Raw genomic sequence first — 7,018 nt, forward strand, 5'->3', positions numbered from 1 at the left:
TAGAGGTAAGTGGCCTTTTGTAAAAGAAAGTGCAAACTAGATGGGCGTCAGCCTGGGGTTTTTGGCTTGGTCACTGGGGGTGCTCTGGATGATCTGTGGAGAGCATTCATAGAGGGTATCAGTCCAGAGGTAACTGCAGGTAGCGAAGACTTGTAGGTGCCAAAGAGATGTTATAAATGGTTGGTGTGCGAAATGAAGAGGTTGCTGACAATGTTAGGGAGGGTCTGGGGATGAGTTACAGCCCACTTGTCCTCACGGGACAGCAGTGAAGGCTCCCACATGGGGTTGGTGAACCTGCTCCTCGCTGTGAATGAGGGTTAGGGGGCTATCGCATTTTGTTTAGCAAGTCAGGGATGTTAGTGTGAAGAGTGTGAGAAGGGACCAAGGCAGGCTGTGTGGCCAGAGTTCTGTGGGAACTCTGTTCTCACTGTTCTTGGAACAGCAGAGGGAGAGTCTTACAGGAGGTTGTTGTCGGGTGACAGGGAAACAGCTCCAGGTGTCATCGAAGGTCAGTGGGGAGCTCTCTGTGAGGCTGTTAGTGAGTCAGCTGGGATTTTCCAGGAGCTGAAGAAGAGCTTCATATACGAAATCATTAAGGAATTCCCCAACTTTAATACGTAAGAAGATGCATCTTGTAGGCTTCTCTGGCTAAGACGTTTGGAGAGGTTTTTGTCACTGTCTTTGGAGTTGTCTTGTTTTCCTGTTAGGTGCCTGGATATTTCTGCCTAAGTTTACCATGAAGGTCTTGTAGCAGCTAGAAGGTGTCCAGAAATTGTCCAGAGATAGTACACCTCTTGTATTAGTTTGCTAGGGCTACCAGGACAAAATGCCAAAGACCAAGAGGTTCAAACAATGGATATTCATTTTCTCACAATTTTGGAAGCTAAAAGTCCAAGATCAAGGTGCCAGCAGGCTTGGTTTCTTCTGAAGCCTGGCTCTATGGCTTGCAGATGGCCACCTTCTAGCTGTGTCCTCACATGGTTGTCCCTCTGTCTGTGTTGTTTGTACCCTAATCTCTTCTTTTAAGGACACGAGTCATATTGCATTAGGGCCCACCCTAATAACTCCATTTAACTTAATTATCTCTTTAAAGGCCATACATATATCCAAATACAGTCACAATCAGAGGTACTGGGGGTTAGAGCTCCAACATATGATTTTGAAGGGGAAACGATTCTGCCCATAACACCTCTCTTAATCCTGGGGACACACTTCCGGATCTAGAAAGTGGAGGCAGACATGGTTTCTGCATGGATCTATATGTGTCTGTTTAGAGAAGCAATGTATCTGCGGCTGCAGGATACTAAGGGGCAGTTTGTGAGTGGAGAGGCTAGAGGATAGGATATTGAAAATTTAGATATAGTATGAGGCAAAGAAATTCATGGAGAGAGGAACCAAAGGGACTAAAACTACAGCCTCAGCTGAGTGGGAAAGCAGCCTCCTGAGCCTTAGCCTCTCTTGCCTAGCCCACAGATGAAGCTACCATAGATCCATAGAACCTCCCCAGACCCTGAGATGGAGCCCAACTGCAGGATGCCGAGATGGTGGCAGAGAAGCCAGCGGCAGACAAGGAGCCACAGGCCCCACCGAGGTTGAAAATACAGGGGCAGCCTCTGGCTGAGGATTGCCCAGCCGCCTCTGCCACCTCAGTCATCTTTTCCCCCTGGCATCCTGGCTTGCCTCACCTCCCTCCAAATGCCCAGCACACCCCACCCACCATGGCCCAGCCTCAGGGCAAACACTAGCTTCTGAGGAGGCCTTGTGTGAGTCAGAAGAGGTACCCATTCCCCTGGGCAAATGAAGCAGCTCCCACCCACTCCCCTGCCAGGTCAGGTCCTGGGCAATGAGTGCAAAACCTAAACAGCTATAGGTGGCAGCCCTGCCCAACCACTGTCACTGTCCCGTGTGCTTCGTCCTCCCCAACCCTCCCCCCATTGCACAGACCCAGAGAGCCAACCACCAGGGAGACGTGATCTGAGCCCAGGTCAGCTCTCCTACCACCCTCTGCTTCAATGCCTGTTCTACCCTCTGCACTTTCATCACCTTGTTCTTGATAGTTTTCCATTGTGTTTGTGGTCGTGGACCAGGACCATGACCAGCAGACTCATCTTCATCTCAGGCCGTGAGTGGGATAGAGGAAGAGGGGGAAAAAGTGAAATGCTTGCTCCCTTTTAGGACACTTCCAGGAAGTTCTACACACACACACACACACACACACACACCTATTCTGCTCCCATCACATTGTCCAGAGTTTAATCACATGGACTCCTCTGGCTGGCTCCCAGGGAACCTGGAAAATGCAGTCTTTACTCCAGGTGGCCTGGATGAAATGAGAATTTCAGGATTGGGGACCAACTATGTGTGTCACCTTAATTCTAGTCTGGAGGAACAAATATACCTGTGATAGTTTTTGTTAGGAAGACTGAACATCAGGAATGAAAAGTAAAAGAAAAATAATTAAAATGGCAGTTGAACAATGTGCTTTGCTATGAATCTGAAAACTTTCAATCCATCAATTAAAAGCCAAGACAGAAGTGTACGTGATTACCACGTTGAGTACAAAACCTTGTGCTGGCCCAATTTTTTCTGGCCTCAGGTGTTGTGTGTAGAACTGCGTTCCATGACTTGATGTTATGTTAGAGAAGATTACTCTCTATTATACTAAACAAACAAAAAAGCTGAGATGGACAAAATTGTTCTCTCCCCTCTGGCACATTTACAATGTCCATGCGCTTCTCAATGTGTCTAATTACAACTGGAATTGCTCTTATCTGTGTCGCTTGAGAGTTACTCAGGTTTAAAGTCAGCTGCACTGTTCTTACAATGTATCTGGAATTGGGACTTACCTGGTGGTCCAGTGGTTAAGACTTCACGCTTCCACTACAGGGTGCACAGGTTTAATCCCTGATCAGGGAACTAAGATCCCACATGCCATGTGGCACAGCCAAAATGTAAAAAAAATTTAAAAAATATTTTAAACTGTATCTGGAATATTGAGTCAGTCTCTGTTTTTTAAATACAGGATGGATCACTTACAATCTGGGGTCATGGAAATTCAGATCTGTAAACACAATGTGTAATTTCCAGGCATTTATTTTTTAATTTTTTAAATTTTTTATTTTGTATTGGAGTATAGTTGATTCACAATGTTGTGTTAGTTTCAGGGGTACAGCAAAGTGATTTAGTTATACGTGGTCATATATCTATTCTTTTTCAGATTCTTTTCCCACATAGGTTATTACAGAGTATTGAGTAGGGTTCCCTATGCTATACAGTAGATCCTTGCTGATGATCTATTTTACATATAGTAGTGTGCATATGCCATTTAGGTTTTTTAAACACTAAAGAAAAAAGTTTAGTCTTACCTTTAATATCTTTTTACTTCCAGAGTTTACTGTTGCTCTTTTACTAAGTTAATCTTTCAGAGCTTTACAAGGTATAATTGACAACATGATATTTAAAATACAATGTGATGAGTTTTGACATATGTATACACCCGTGAAACCATTACCACAATCAAGATAATGAACATATCTGTCACCTCCAAATTATTTCTCCTGCCACTTTGTCATTTCTCCCTCCCACCTCTCCCCAGGTAACCACTGATCTGTTTTCTGTCACTATAGATTAGTCTGCATTTTTTAGAATTTTATGTAACTGGAATCATAGAATATGTGCCCTCCTTTTCTCTGGTTTCTTTCAGTCAGCATAATTATTTTGAGATTTGTCAATGCTGTTCCATTATCAACAGTTCACCTTTTATGACTACTCCATTATATGAATATGCCACAGTCTGTTTATCCGTTAACCTGTTCATGGACACTTGGATGGTTTCCAATTTTTGCTTATTACAAATAAAGCTGCTATGAGCATTCAAATACAAGTTTTTGTATGGGTATATGCTTTCATTCCTTATAGATAAATACCTCACAGTGGGATGGCTAGATCATATGATAGATGCACGTTTAGCTTTTAAGAAACTGACAAAGTGTTTTTCCAAAGTGATTATACTATTTTACATTCCTATAAGCCATGTAAGAGAGTTCCAACTGCCCCATATCTTTCCCATGATATGGTTAGTCTTTTTTATTTTAACCATTCTACTAGGTGTGTAATGGTATCTCACTGTGATTTTAATACGCATTTTCCTACTGACAAATATTGAGTATCTTTCTGAGTGCCTATTTACCATCAATACATCTCTTTGGTGAAGTGGTTGTTCAAATCTTTTGCCCATTTTTATTAGATTGTTTCTTTTCTGTTACTGAGTTTTGAGAGTTCATGATATATTTTGGAATCAAGTCCTTTACCAGATTTTCCAGCCTGTCTCTTGTCTTTTAATTCTCTTAACAGTATCTTTTGAAGACCAGAAGTTCTAACTTTGATGACGGCCATTTTCTTTTCTTTTTTTTTTTTTAACACATCATGTTTTTATGTCGAATCTAAGAAATCCTTGCCTAACCCATGGTTTCTCTTACTACCTCTCTCTCTCTTTTTTTTTTTTTTTTTTTTTTTTGCGGTACGTGGGCCTCTCACTGTTGTGGCCTCTCCCATTGGGGAGCACAGGCTCCGGACGCGCAGGCTCAGCGGCCATGGCTCACGGGCCTAGCCGCTCTGCGGCACGTGGGATCTTCCCGGACCGGGGCACGAACCCATGTCCCCTGCATCGGCAGGCGGACTCTCAACCACTGCGCCACCAGGGAAGCCCTACAACCTCTCTTTTATAGTTGTAGTTTACATTTAGGTCGAGGATCCATGTTGAGTTCATTTTTATTGAATGCAAAGTATGCATCTAAGTTTATTCTTCTGCATACAGATATCCACTTATTCCTGGGTCATTTATTGAAAACACAGGCCTTCTCCACCGAATTGCCTCTGCACATTTTTAAAAATTCAAATGCTCATATATGTTAAGATCTATTTCTGGACTAAAAATAGGTTGCACCCTTCCATTAATGTATTTCTCTTCCTTGAGATTAATACCACACTTCCTTGATTTCTGTGCCTTATAACAGGAATTGAAGTCAAAGAGTGGAGTTCTCCCACTCTGTTCCTCTTTTTCAAAGTCGTTTTGGCTATTCTAGTTCTTTTTTATTTACATCTGAATTTGTGAATAATCTTGTATATTTCTTTAAAAAAAATTTTTAAAGGCCTGTGGATATTTTCATTGGAATTGCATTGATTCTATAGATAAATCTGAAGAGAACTGACATCTTAGCAATATTTTATGTCTTCTTATCAGTGAGCAGGGTATATCTCCCCATTTACATAGGTCTTCTTTTAAATCTCTCAGCAATGTTTTGTAGTTTTCAATGTACAGATATTGCATAACTTTGTCATATTTATCTCAAATTATTTAATATTTTTGACACTATTGTAAATGGCATTTTTAAACTTGTGGTAAAATACACATAACACAAAATTTACCACCTTACAAATTTTAAATGTACAGTTCAGTGGTGTTAAGTACATCTCACATTGATGTTCAACCAGTCTCCAGACAGTTTTCATCTTGTGAAAGTGAAACTCTATACCTATTAAACACAACTCGCATTCTCTCCTTGCCACCAGCCCCTGGCAACCACCATTTTACTTTCGGTCTCTATGAATTTGACTACTCTAGATTCCTTATATAAGTGTAAATCACACAGTGTTTGTCTTTTCGTAACTAGCTTACTTCACTTAGCATAATGTCCTTAAGGTCTATCCATGCTGTAGCATTTATCATCAGAATTCCCTACCCTTTTAAGGCTGAATTATATATATATCACTTTTTTTATCCATTCATCTGTTAATAGACACTTGGGTTGCTATCATCTTTTGGTATTGTGAATAATGCTGTTACGAACATAGGTATGCAAATTTTTTTGAAAACATAGGTGTTTTCGATGGAGGAGGCGGGCTCTGCTGGGAACTGCATCAGAGGGGGTGCGGGGAGAGTAGGGTGCTGTGGTTTGAGCTTGAGGGTGAAGCTGGCAGAGCAGGAGGATGGGCGAGCAGTCTGAATGCCAGAATGGATAACCATTTTGCTACAGCATTTGTAATTGCTTGTGTGCTCAGCCTCATTTCTACCATCTACATGGCAGTCTCAACTGGCACGGACTTCTGGTATGAGTATCAAAGTTCAGTTCAAGAAAATTCCAGCGATTTGAACAAAAGCATCTGGGACGACTTTGCTAGTGATGAGGCAGATGAAAAGACATAATGATGCAATTTTGTGATATAATGGCACAGTGGGATTGTGGAGATGGTGCATCACTATACCCCAAAACACATACTAGTATAGCCCACCAGAAAGGACAGAGTCATTTGATATGGTCACAAAATGCATGAGTTTCAAGCTAAATGAGCAGTTCCTGTAGAAATTTGTTGATCCTGGAAAGCACAATAGTGGGATTGATCTGCTTCGGACCTATCTTTGGCGTTGCCAGTTCCTTTTACCTTTTGTTAGTCTAGGTTTGATGTGCTTTGGGGCTTTGATTGGACTTTGTGCTTGTATCTGCCAAAGCCTGTATCCCACCATTGCCACAGACATGCTCCATCTCCTTGCAGGTTTGTGTACACTGGGCTAAGTGAGTTGTTACGTTGCTGGAATTGAACTACGCCACCAGAAATTAGAGCTGCCTGAGAATGTGTCTGGCGAATTCAGATGGCCCTTCTGCCTGGCTTGCATCTCAGCTCCCTTACAGTTCATGGCTTCTGCTCTCCTCATCTGGGCCACTCATACCGACCGGAGAGAGTACACCTTCATGAAGGCATATCATGTGGCATGAGTGGAAGCTGCCTGCTTTACAACTGCCATTTTTATGATTTTTTCATTTTAATATTTTCCCTTATCTCCCCACCCCAATTGTTTTTAACCTTTTTTGTGTGAATTTACCATTTTATCCTGAAAATCCATTTTATTTATTCACGCAGATGGGTTTTTCTTAATACCACTAAAATTTATATGGAACCTGAGTGATTCTATCTTTCAGACAAACTAATCTAGGTTCAGAGTCCAGACAGAAAAAAAATG

The 7,018-nt window shown here is 41.7% G+C and overlaps 1 pseudogene across 1 annotated transcript; it reads left to right on the plus strand.

Moving 5' to 3' along the window:
* Positions 1-5,933: 5,933 nt before the first annotated feature.
* LOC308605524 (claudin domain-containing protein 1-like) lies at positions 5,934-6,773 on the plus strand (annotated as a pseudogene). The gene has a single exon. The product of its transcript is annotated as a claudin domain-containing protein 1-like (transcript).
* The last annotated feature ends 245 nt before the right edge of the window (positions 6,774-7,018 follow it).

This window comes from Mesoplodon bidens (genome assembly GCF_964165515.1).
Source record: "Mesoplodon bidens genome assembly, chromosome: 18".
Taxonomy (NCBI): domain Eukaryota; kingdom Metazoa; phylum Chordata; class Mammalia; order Artiodactyla; family Ziphiidae; genus Mesoplodon; species Mesoplodon bidens.